Raw genomic sequence first — 13,468 nt, 5'->3', positions numbered from 1 at the left:
GAGGACACCTCACATCCAAACCATAATAAAGTATATGTCATGGTTTACATGAGATGAACTATTATTTTGAGCTGTTATATTTTTATTGACTCCACTGGAATTGTATTCTATTTATAAAAATTTAATATCATTTTTACCCCTAAGGCATTATGTTTGAAAGGTTGTTTTAGGATGCCATTTATATATCTACTACACTACTTTTAACAACTTCTTAGGAGGCTTTTGACTCAGGTGGCTTCTAACTTTCTGCTACTACAAATAGCACCATGGCAAACATCCTGCATTTGAAGCTTTAGTGATCTTCATGAGAATTGCTTTAGCATATATATGGAGGATGGAAATTTCTAGCAAAGAGTATATTTATGTGGTGCCATGTTTCTTCCAGAGGGGCCATGCTCCACACTATCATAAAGCATTTACAATGGTCTCCATATTCCTACATTCTGGCTATATACAGCATTATCAAGCCAATCTAGTTTAAGCTGATATGAAAGGTATGGAATTACATGTCACTGGTTTTTTAAAACTTGCATTTCTCTTATTATGAATAATTTTGAGCAACCTCTTTATATGGTCATTCATTTCTTAACTTCTATATATTGTCTGTTTATTTTATTTGCACATCTTTCTGGTGGTACTCTAGAATTCTTCACGTAGATTTGTGGGAATTTCTCAAATAACTTTAATATTAATCTCTTCTCAGTTTTAGATATCACAACTGTTTTCTCCCATTCCAATAACATGGTGTTCTTCACAGAATAAAATCGTTAGTTTTTAAAAACTTATGGTAAAGTATACATAGCAATTCTATCATTTTTAACCGTTCTTGGGTATACAGTTTAGTAGAGGCACATTCATATTATGGGGTAAGCAATTTCCTGAACTCTTCTTGTCTTGTGAAAATGAAACTTTATATCCATTAAACATATATTTTCTCTTCTGCTTTTCCCCAAGCCCTGAAAACCACCATTCCACTTTGTACCTTATGAACATGGTACCCCATTCAAGTGGACTTATGCAGTATTTACCATTTTGTGATTGACTTATTGCACATTTGTCCAAGGATCATAGTGTTCTCAAATTTCATCCATTAAGATCTTTGTGATATAACCAAACAAATCACTGTACTTTTCTCAGACCACTCATACATTTGAAATTTTAAGAGTCCCTTTCTTCTCTTAGGTCACAAAGATTCTTCTTCATTTCTTCTAAAGCTACAAGTGCTACAGTTACAACAATTACACAGATGCATTCTAGTTTTACATTATACATCTACATCTTATTTCATCAGGAGTTCACCTTCAGATGTTGTATGAAGTTACATGAAGGTACTCAGTTTTACACCAGATAGTGAGCCAGTTTTCTCAACACTGCTAAATGAGCAATCTTTTCCTTTGCTATTATTTGTATTTTTCTATCTAAAATTTCTTGTATATAGTGTAGCTCACTACCATCTTAAGACTCAGTGACCAATGGGATAAATGAGGTTGAATTGAGAGAATATTATGTATTAATACTCTAACAAACAATATTTATTATATGGTGGAAATACTGGGATAAATGAAAAAAGTATTGCATTTGCTTTGCATACACTTAACCTTTTGAGGAGCCTAACAGTTAGAAAAACTTAGCTCTTAGCAATACTGACATAGCAACCATATATGGTTGCTAGTAAGACCCATCATTACCATTAATGGCTTACATAGTCAAGTTCATTTTTATTTTTGAATGAAAGAAAACATTTTTCATAAATGTGCTCACACACATACACACAGACACACACACACACACACACACACTCACTAATTGGCTTATTCAGTTATTTAATTATGGAGTCTTATAAATTCCCAGGTCTCTAGAGTGAATCAGAAAGATAGAGAGATAATACTGTTGCAATGCTACTGTTACAGTACGAATGGTAGGCTTGAGACCCAGGAAGAGCAATATTTTAGTTAGCATATGAAGGCAGGAAAAATCTAATGCTCTGAAATGAAAGTAGCTAAAAAGGAAGAATTCTCTTTAACTTGAGGAAGGATCAGTCTTTTTGTTCTATTCGAGTCTTCAATAAATTGTATGAGGGCACTCCCATATTAGAGAGGGCAACCTACTTTACCCAGTCTACCAATTTTAAAGTTAATTCCATCCAAAACAAACTCACAGACACACACAATAATGTTAGACCAAATATAGTGAGACCAGATATAGGTACCCCATAGTCTGGTCAACTTTATATATTAAAATTCATCATGATGCCCTTCATCTTTCTTTATTTCTACTCTGTGGTATCATCTAAGAAGTAATTCACTGCCTACCAGCTCTGTTTGAGTTTCCTATTTTCACGCAGAGTTTGAACTAAGATATCTCTGCTGTACTTAATATGCAAAGCAAGGCTTTTATGTATGGATGCTAATACTGCTTCTTTGCAGGAGATATTTATGATTGCTATAATTATTATTTGAGTCATCAAACAGTAATACAATAATGTAGTATGGACATATACATTTTCTACTGTTTCTATTTTAAAAATATAGACTTGCTTTGTGTGAAGTAAAAGTTTATCATTTTCCAGGTATTAAAGTGGATGCCCATTTGAACCTCTAGGTACCCTTTTAAAAAGAAAACACTCTAAAACATTTCTAATTTCTGCAGTCACTCCCTTGCAAAGCAAAGAACAGCATAGAAATCATAGTAATATGAGAAGAAGAAGAAAACGTCAAATTCTCTGCCCTAATTTGGTATGCTGAGTTCAGCTAAATTTTAGCACTTTACACATTTGTATTAGAAAAGAATATATTTTCCCTGATTGATGGTACATACATACATATTTTTTTTTAATTTTAGCTTCAAGTAAATTTAAAATAAGAAACATACTTTCCTAATTCTAGGTCACCCATTACACTAATACTCTCTAACAGGCAGTATTTATCATGAAATGAAAATACTGGAATACATGCAAAAAGTATTGCATTTGCTTCTGCATACGCTTAACCTTTGGAGGAGCTTATCAATTGGAAAAACTTTCAGCTCTTACCAATAGTGACAGCTCTTTTGTGGCTGACTACTGGGAGATGTAGCAAATCATTGACACCAGTTGACCTCTAGTGTTTATTTTAAATCATGCACTGTTATTGTCTGTTGGTTGAAGGCAAATTCATTTCCACTTCTAGACTCATGGTCTACCCAATAATGCTTACACACTGGTATTTTAAAAAGAAGCAAGCTGTTCTAAGTTCTGTTAAATTTTAGAATTTGAAAACTTCTAAACAAATTCTGTGCAAACTGCTGTCTGCTGTGCCACTAAGTAGGAGCTTATTCGAAGATGAGACAGGAATTGTCCTTTAGGGGCCAACCAGAGGGCCAACAGCTCATTGCCTCTTTCTTTTGCTTTGGTGGCTCTGAGGTGTAGCAGATTATTTCGTCGTAGAAGTTTATGGGAAAGGCTATCAGACGTCTGAAATTTGAATTTTATTCTGTAAATGTTCAGAAGCTGATTGAAATGATATCAAATTCAAATTGAGTTCTTTGTAAAGAATAGAAAAGGAAAGAAATGTGTAAAATATTGAATAACCAGTTAGGTGGTTTGTTGTTGTTATTTTTTTTTTTTTTTTTTTGCTACAGGGGATTGAATTCAGGGGCGCTCAACCATGGAGCCACATCCCCAGGCCTATTTTGTATTTTATTTAGAGACAAGGTCTCACTGAGTTACTTGGTGACTTGCTGTTGCTCAGGCTGGGCTTGAACTCATGATCCTCCTGGCCTCAGCCTCTCAAATCTTTGGGATTATAGGCATGTGCCACCACACCCAGCCCAGGTGGGTTTTATTGAAAACCAATTTTAGGTGAATCTAGGGTTGATAAAAAGTAAAAACTAGCAGTCTGACTCCTAAACCAAATGACATCAGCTCAAACAGACTGTCTTTTTATTTGTTCTGTGTGGGGAGTCATCCTGACACGTGACTGGGTGAATCCCGATTTGGGTCTGAGGTGCTCTGCCCGTGTTGGAACTTTCCCAGCCCTCTCCTGATGAGAGAACTTGTCCGTGTGGGGGTGTGACTGACCACTGACCCCGGGGGCCAATCACTGACCCTGACCTTGGAGTGCGGCCCCCCTCAACCTTCATTGGATGGAATTCTCCCCTGAATTTCTTGTTCCCCAATAAAAGGCTACTTCCTGGCGTGTTCAAACTCTCTCTCTCTCTCCTGCTAGCCCTGAGTAATCCTTGCTGCCCTACCAGGTGGTTCCAGGTGGGAGCCAGAGGGGGAGCCGTCTCGGACCTGGTCATAGAAAAAGGTAACTGAGTCTGTGTGTTTATTTCCATCTCTGCTAGCTAACTTTTATGCCAAGAACCTCATTAATGAAACCATTGCGCTGGCCGCATGGTGGAGTTCTGGTTGTGCACAGAAGTTAATTATTCATTGTAGTTAAGAATTTTTGTATTGACCTTAAGAACAATTTTAATAGATGACTGACAGAAGAGATGGTAGGAAATACAAGGAGTCTGGAGTCCATTTGCTTTGTTATCTGTGTGACCTCTGGTGTATTATTTAACTTATTAAAGTTTTAGTTCTACATCTATGGAAAGGGAATTAAAATTCATACCCCATAGGATCACTGTCACGTTTAGAAGTAATGTGAAATAGTAGGCATAAAGTATTCTTAGGTTTACCATCTGAAGTTAGCCTGACACTGGGTGTCTAAGGCGGCATGCAGAGCCCAGAGAGAGAATAGTTTCCCTATTGTATCTTTGGCATGAAGTCCACTTTCACAATGAATTGCATTCTCCCTTGTCAGGTTTATGTTTTGTGGATGAGTTTTCAGATAGCAAACTGGACTAAACTATCCTAAACTGAATTCCTAGGCATCCTTCTAGCAAGAGTAAGATTTTTTTAATGTTTGCTTGGTAGCTTTAAAAGAAAAAAGGTTTGAAGATTTTTGTGTGCTATCTTTTCAGGTAACCTTTTTAATATTAGTCATTATAATTTCTGCTTTTTCCATTTAAAAATGATTTATGTATTTAATTATTATTTGTGAAATAGCTCTTACCAACAAAAGAGTAGAAAGAAAGATCTTGAAACAAACACTCATGCTGTAGTTACCACAGAGCTTGGAAAAATATAAAAGAATAGCAACATGCCATAGTGTCCTGTATATCATGCCCGACTTTCTCATTCTTCAAGCTAATCTTGGTCCTAGTTTTTTGGGTGGATGATTATTGTGCCTTTCCACACAGGCTTTTACCACATTCAGATATGTCCATGAACAATATGCTGGTTATTTAAAAAAAATTATTAGAGCTTTGTAAAAAATAATCATATATGTGCTTAGCAATCACTTTTAGAACTATGGTTGAGACAATCTTTTAATAATTAGGTGAATTATGTCAAAATATTTTCAAACGTTGAACCAAATTTACATTTTTAGATAAACTTAATTAGTTCATGATGTATTATATATGTATTGTTAATATGCTTTGCTCGTATTTTGTTTAGAAACTTCTTCCAATATTAATGACTTAGGTTGACTCACAAAATTCTGTTCTTATTCAATTTTTGTCTGTTTCCAAAATCCAAATTTTCTGAGCTTCTTTGAAGGAGGCAGAGAATGCTTCTTCTTTCTCTCTTCTCTAGAACATTTCATATTTATTGTGAACACAAAGGCCTTTTATTCATGGAAAATTACACTCCTGGGAAAGTATTTCATTAGAAACAATTATTTTGACTTTGATTTTCTGCAAACAATACTATCTGAGCAACAACATTTCAGATTTGATTTTTAAAAATATTCCCTAATGTTCTCCTTATAGACACCTGGCCTATTGAGGCTGAAATTTGTTTTCTCCTTTTTTTATGATTGCCTGAGCACCTTGCAATTCTGACAGTAATTGTGTACAAGTCTGTCTCCTTAACTTAAGAATAAGTCTTTCTGGGAGCATTAGCATGTACCTGGAGTCCAAGCTACTATCATTTGAGCCCAGGAGTTCGAGACCACACTGAGCGACAAAGCAAGACGTCTGTCTCTTATAAAAAAGTATCAATCTCTGAGGGTGTGAATTATATTTCATATACCTTTGTGTCTTCAGAATTTCATATGACTTGATCAAAGTGCTTGGCATATAGCAGATATGCAATAATTGTTTGATAAAAACAAATTCAAAGAAATAGCTAGTCAGAAAAACTTTCTGGAAAAATACAGCTTGTGATTAATAATGAGGAAACTTATTAGTACTATGACAAAATAATCTATCTTTATATTTCTTTTCTATCTTGAGTCACTGTAGCTCTGATTATAAAAGTAAAAAATGATCTCAGATTAAATCAGAGTGATTAAAAATATTCTCAGGGAAAAGTGGAAAAGAATTGAAAGTTCAACTAGAGTTATATGAATACATAATTTTGGTATATAAAAATAAAAAAAGAATGTTAATAAAACTTTGATTCTTTCTTTACATAAATTTTAGATACTTCATTAAAAAGTTTTGGCTACTGGAGAGAGAACTGAGAACTGAACCAAATATCAGCTGTAAGCTTTAACCACAGCTCAGAAATCAAGACTTGTTTTTATAATTACAGGGACCTGTTAAGCATTGTTTAAATTCTTGGAGTGTTCACAGTCTTGTTATTTTCTGGATTCGTGTCAGTGAAAAAAATCTTTGAAATTTTCTACTGTGAAGAAAATTGGCCCAATTGCTATCAGTCGTCTGAATTTTTGCTTCTTATTTTCAATACACATACTCAAGCTTGCAATCCGTTAACAAAGGACCTTCCAAAGTCTTCCTTTTGTGTGTTTTCAGGACATGCCTTCTGCACAAAAACTACAATTTCTTAGACTCTCTCGGAAGGACAGAATAATGATGTCTAGGGTGAGGAAAATGATTGAAAGTGGTTTTGTTTTTGATGACCTACTAGTTGCAGGCAAATACAGCCACTGCTGTAATTGTAACTACAGCAAAAGGGGACTTTACTAATTCTTATTTTCTTGAGCAATTCTAAGAAATGAGTTTGGTATATTGTTTAAATGGTAGTTAGAGTTGTGTATATCTTGTTCACCCTGGTGCCTCTTTAAGCTCTTTTGATACCGCGTTCTCCTGTCAATTCATGGGATCAGGCATTGGAGGGAATGCAGATCATTTAATCCAGATTTCCAGTGAATGCAAACTTTGCCCTGTGCCATCTCTGACAGCTCCAGCTTTGTGTGGTAGCATAGTCTGAATCCACTCAGTGGAAAAGTAACATTGATAATTAAAAATTTTTATCTAAGTGTTATGGTTTGTATATGAGGTGTCCCCCAAAAGCTCACCTGTGAGACAATGTAAGAAGGATCAGAGGAGAAATGATGGGACTGTGAGAGTCTTAACCCAATCAATGAATTAGTCCCGCATGGGATTAACTGAGTAGTAACTGGAGGCAGATAGGGCGTGGCTGGAGGAAGTGGTTAATTGGGGGCGTGGCTATGGGTATTTATTTTGCATCTGGAGGGTGGAGTCTCTCTCCACTTCTTGATCACCATAAAGTGAGCTGCTTCACTCTACAAGAATGTTCAGCCTCACCCCAAGCCCTGAGAAATGGAGCCCGCTGTCAATGTTACTGAGGCCTCTGAAACTGTGAGCCCTCAAATAAACTTTTCCTCCTCTAAAATTGTTCTGGTTGGATCCTTTAGCCACAGCAGTGAAAAAGCTGATTAAAACACTAAGCTTTCACTTTAACCCAACTGTCATCTATTTATTCCAGGTGTGCTTTGTATTTGTAGTCTGTTATTTGAGTTCTTTGACAGCTTTATATAATCATCTAATTTTACTCTCCATGCCTATATGTTCACATAGCATTGATCCTACTAACTTAATTTTTCATAATAGTGCTATAAACCAAGATTGTCACATAAAGTGATCTTTGAAAGTAAGTTATTGTTTCATCATGAATATAGAATAAGGTATCACCCCTTTATATCTCTAGATTTACCCTTTTTATGAATTTCCAGTCTCTCTGCTCCTTATCCTCTTAGTTATTAGAAACAGATAAACACTTATTACCTTCACCATTTGTTTGTGAGACCAAAGGGTCCGATTCTTGTTAGTAGCAAGTAATGAAACTAACTGGGTTGGAATTTCAGTTTAGTCTTAGATGTAGGCTCTGAATCTAAGGTATGTTTATACAAACATCAGCATAGTATTTGCATAGTATAAGTCTTTTGCTCCAATTTTATTTTTTTCCACTTTATTTTTTATTTTCAACCTAAAAGTAAATTAGTGAAAGGAAAGTTGGGGCAAAAAATTCTCAAAACAATTTTGTTAGGTAGTTTTTAAAATTTTCATTACGCAGATGAAAAAACCAATTTTCAGAGAAATGCTAAATTTAGGTTAGTTCACTATCTTATAAGTAGCCTATTAAAAATCTTTATAAATTAGAAAAGTAATAGTGATACAACTCTAAAATCTATGAAATGACAGAAATATAAAAAGAAAATAACCTAATCTCATTTTTAAATAGATCCTGGGGAAAGAGGTAAGTCAAAATTATGAAGCTGTAATTATGATTCGTCATTCAAAAATCAAATTGACAGTTATTTCGAAAAAGAAAAAATAAGTGAGAAGAGGTAAAAGTATGCTTTCTTGAATGTTGAACTTCATGAAAGACCTCAGAAAACAGAAAAGATGATTATAATACTTAATAAATACTAATGTACTAATAAATACTAATAAAAATAACATTTGTGTTTTATAATTTACAGATTCTTTTCTCATACATTACTTCATTTATTGATCAAGTTAGCAATTCCACAGGAACCTGAAGAACTGTCGGCAAGTGGGACATCACTGGAGGTGGTGGCCCCTTGGGGGGCGTGTCCTGGAAGGGTTCATCTTCTCTGAAGCCCCTCCCCACTCTCTGCTTCTTGGCTGCCATACCCTTCCACCATGATATTCTGCCTCACCTTGGGCCCAGAGAAAAATGCACTTGGTCTATCATGAACTAAATCCCTGAAGCCATGAGCCAAAATAAACTTTTCTCTAAGTTGTTAGTTGTTTGTTAGATATTTTGCTAACAGCAACAAAAAGCTGGCTAACACAATGTGGATGAAGCAAAACCAGACAAATGCTGTGCATGTGATTCCTGATGGAAGTGTGTTCAGTGCCCTCTTCCTGTGGTCTTTAGGGTCCATATTATTGTGATTGCCAGCAAGGGTCTGTGTCACGGAGAAACAGAAAATATTTTCAGATAGTTTGTAAGCATATTTATGGAGTCAGAAAGACAATCTTAATCTTTTTAAAAATTTTTTTTAGTTGTAGTTGGACACAATACCCTTATTTTATTCATTTATTTTTATGTGGTGCTGAGGATTGAACCCAGTGTCCTTCATGTCCTGGGTGAGTGATCTACCCTGGGCCACAATCCCAGCTCCCCTGATTATCTTAACCTTTATGATAAAAATATGTATGTATTACAGCAATAGGACGAACCTATCAACTTAGAAAAGACTTGAATTTGAAGTTGAGAGGTTTGGATTCTGATATTTTTCTTTCAATGAGTAAACCAAACAATTAAATTCTTTGCTCCTTGTTTCATTATTTGTAAAAGAAGGGGTTGGGATAAGATCAGTGTGTGTGTGCGTGTGTGTAAGGGTGTACTGCCCTCTTCAAGACGTGTTAGGAATTGTGCTTTTGTGTGAAGACTCTCAGCAAGTCTGTATGGCCCAAGGAATCTTGGCTGGCAGGACTAGCGCTTGTGCAGGGCCCTCTGTGTGGCTCATCTACTCACATCCGTTTATTCAGGAGTTGTTTCTTCTAACTTATTTACCGAAGAAGGAAATAATAGCAGATTTTAGAGCCAGAGATGTCAAATTTTTTTTCTACTTAAGGTTAAGAAGATCTATGCAGATTTCTCTGAAAATTCCTTGAAAACTCAGATGATTTATTCAAAAGAAAGACCATGATGCCTACAGCATAAGACATTCCAGTGGTGTGGAAGGAAGGACCTAAAGCAGATGGAGCCAAGTCCCTAAAACTGGTGCTAATTGGATACTTTAAGAGCCCAAGATATCCACCATAACATCAGGTGAAACGATGTTTGGCTTTTCTGTTGTTGTTCGGTTTTATGAATTTCAACTTTCAAAACTAAACTATTCAGCTCTCCTGGAGTCTGTGGTAGAGGAAACTCAAAAGCATTTTTAGCACCATTAACTTTTACTGGTGTTTGACAGGCAAAATGGTCTACCAAAAATTAAACCCTTGATGTAGACTCTCAATGATGGTTTGAAATTTTTCTGAAGAGGCTGGAAGATTCTCAGAAGTGAGATGTACCTCATAAAGTGAGACATTTTTTTTCCACATTTTATGACTCTTGCTGGAGTTCACAAAGCTTTATGATGTTTGAGTTTAGACTCTCTCCTGTGCTTTTATCCATCTGAACTACATCAAACAGAACTGATAAAGAAAGGCGCTCTTCTGCTGGAATATTTCTGAGAAATTTTGTTTGTCTCTGTAACTTTATTTCTTTCCTATTCTTGTCCCCCCTCCTATCCTTTCCTTCCCCTTTGTCTAATCTACTGAGATTTTATTCTTCTCCTAACTCCCTTATTGTGGGTTAGCATTCACATATCAGAAAAAAACATTCAAGCTTTGGTTTTGGGGGATTTGCTTATTTTCTTAGCTTAATAGTTTCTAGATCTATACATTTACACCTTTCTTTGTCACCATCTAAATTCCCTTCAGTAATTCATTCTTCTTTATGGCTGAGTAATACTCCATTGAGTATATATGCCACATTTTCTTTATTCATTTATCTATTGAAGGGCACTAGGTTGGCTGCATAGTTGAGCTATTGTGAATTAAGCTGCTCTGAACATTGATGTGGCTGAATCACTATAGTATGCTGATTTTATAAATCTAGAAGTGGGATAGCTGGGTCAAATGGTGGTTCCATTCCAAGTTTTCTGAGGAATCTCCACACTACTTTCCAGAGTGGTTGCATCAATTTTTAGTCTTGCCAGCAATGTATGAGTGTATCCTTTCCCCCATATCCTTGCCAACACTGCCATTCTGACTGGTGTAAGGTGAAAACTCAGCGTAGTTTTGATCTGCACCTCTCTAGTTGCTGATGATATTGAACATTTTTCCATATATTTGTTGACTGTTTGTATTTCTTCTTCTGTGAAGTGCCTGTTCAATTCATTTGCCCAGATATTGATTGGGTTGTGTGTGTGTGTATGTGTGTGTGTGTGTGTGTGTGTGTGTGTGTGTGTGAAGTTTATTTAGTTCTTTTTATATCCTGAAGATAATTTTTCCCTTAATGCTATCTGAGGTGCAGGATACACTGATACTTTGATCTTGGTCTTCCCAGCCTCTAGAACTGTAAGGAAAGAATTTTCTGTTCTATATGAATTTCCCATTCTGTGGTATTCTGTATAGCAGTGCAAAGTGAACCAAGAACATACTGCTAAGACAGGTGATTTGTTTTTAGGTCTTGCTTACTGATGCCTTCCCCAGAGCTCTGCAATAACTTGCACTTAAAAGTGTTAGATGTGGCAGTGGTGCACGCCTATAATCCCAGCATCTTGGGAGGCAGAGGCAGGAGAATCTCGAATTCAAAGCCAGCCTCAGCAATGACGAGGCACTAAGTAACTCTCTAAATACAAAAATGGGGCTGGGGATGTGGCTCAGCAGTTGAGTGCTCCTGAGTTCAATCCCCAGTAACCCCCACCCAAAAAGTGTTAGATGTTAATTTACCATTGAGTTATTCCGAGATAGGCCTTGAGAGTGTCACTCAGTGGTAGAGCACTTGCCTACCAGGCACAAGATCTGGATTTGATTCTAGCACTCAAAAAAAAAAAAAAAAAATCAGAGCTAGAAACCTTGAGTCTGTTCATCACCTGGTTTAGGAATTGGGGTGAAGAGTGGAAAAGTTGAGGAGGGCCATTTTAAATTATTTTCCAGGTAGATACAGTGAAATCAGCTTTATAAATAATAACTTCAACTCGGATTTGTTGAGCCATACAGTGTCTTGTGTTGAAATGATAAAGAAAAGCTGTGGGCGCCATCTGATGGTAAAGTTCACCCAGTGTCAGGGATGTTATTTGCCAGAAGGCAGAATACTGAGATGTGCTCTATGTAACCTCTTTTGTGGGTTCTGGCCTTCTATCTCACCTCTGAAAACTGGGAGTGCCCTATGTAAGACATTTCCCCCTAATGCTCATTTGCTCCACCCCTGTGCCTCTCCATACATTTCCCCTTTCTTCTCTTCCTAAGGTCTCTCCTTCCTTTCTTCTGCTCTGAGGTGCCCAAAGCTGGCAAAGAAGAATACGATCTCATTGCCAAGTATGTAGCGTGTATTCTGAATCTCTCAATTGCAATACAGACTTCAAGACTTTCAGCAGTGACTAGTGCATATGGTGGTGATATTCCTAGTGACTTTAACTGCTTGACTTTAAGAGAAGTACTGTCAGTTCCATCCTTGAATCATAAACTTGCAAGATCAGTATTTTAATTAATGGTTGAGGAAATGTGGATAGAGAAGACTTGATAGTTATACTCTAAAACCTTAGATGTTACATGAGTATTCAGTTATTTTTAGCCAGAAGAATTTTCTCATCCTCCAAATGAAAGAGAAGATCCATTGTTGAGCGCATATTTTTAATGTATGAGAAAAGTGGTTTCATTTCTTACAGAGTTCTATTCCGTAGATCAAAGGAATGGAAGTAATTGACTTTTTTAATCTGACATTATATTAGATAAGTTCAGAATATGCATAAGAGGCTGAAATTTTTCCTCTTCAGAAATTTGTAATTAATTATAAAGAAAAGTGTTTGATCAACAAGTCCATTATTATAATTAGATAGGAGGAGTAAGTTCTGGTGTTCTATGGCAGAGGGGGGCCCGGTGAATGTGATTCATGATAATGTATTATATATCTCCAAATGATTAGAAGAGAGGAATTTGAATGTAATCACCATAAAAAATGATAAAATTTAAGGTGATGGATGTATAAGCTAATTACCCTGAGTTCATCAATAATGTACACGTGAATCAAAACATCACCTTTTACCTCATAAATACGTTAAATATTATGCGTCAATAAAATTGTCTTTCAGTTCATATTTCTATTTCTTTTCTTTCATTTGTGTTTGGACCCAGCTTATGTGGTTGGAGCACTGCTCATTTGTTGAGGTGGGTTTCTGTGTGAGCCTCACACCTTTCTTTGTCACCATCTAAATTCCCTTCAGTAATTCATTCCCAGTTACTTGACTCCCTGCCCTGCCAGAGGACCAGTTGAGTTAGTGGAAACCAGAGGTTTCAAACTGGAGGCCAGAAAGTTCATGTGACCTTCAGAAGGGTTTTATTTGACCCACATATCAATGTATTTTTTTTTAAAAAAAACTCATCTAGCATTTAAATATTAAGGGTTCTCATATAAGTCCTAATTTCTAGATTTTTTTTTTAAACTAGGTACACTGCTAACAATGAACCGGAAGTAAGTATCTGC

General features: G+C 36.1%; 1 long non-coding RNA gene across 3 annotated transcripts in view; it reads left to right on the top strand.

Moving 5' to 3' along the window:
• LOC144365035 (uncharacterized) overlaps positions 1 to 13,053 on the top strand; it is a 37,932-nt gene extending 24,879 nt beyond the window's left edge. For all 3 annotated transcript variants that reach the window (XR_013423311.1, XR_013423312.1, XR_013423309.1), the window contains 2 exons: positions 4,206 to 4,289; positions 8,724 to 13,053. This is a non-coding gene — a long non-coding RNA (uncharacterized LOC144365035). The remainder of the gene's footprint in view (positions 1 to 4,205; positions 4,290 to 8,723) is intronic.
• The last annotated feature ends 415 nt before the right edge of the window (positions 13,054 to 13,468 follow it).

This window comes from Ictidomys tridecemlineatus, chromosome 6, assembly GCF_052094955.1.
Source record: "Ictidomys tridecemlineatus isolate mIctTri1 chromosome 6, mIctTri1.hap1, whole genome shotgun sequence".
Lineage (NCBI taxonomy): Eukaryota > Metazoa > Chordata > Mammalia > Rodentia > Sciuridae > Ictidomys > Ictidomys tridecemlineatus.
This window is presented reverse-complemented; position numbering and strand designations above follow the sequence as displayed.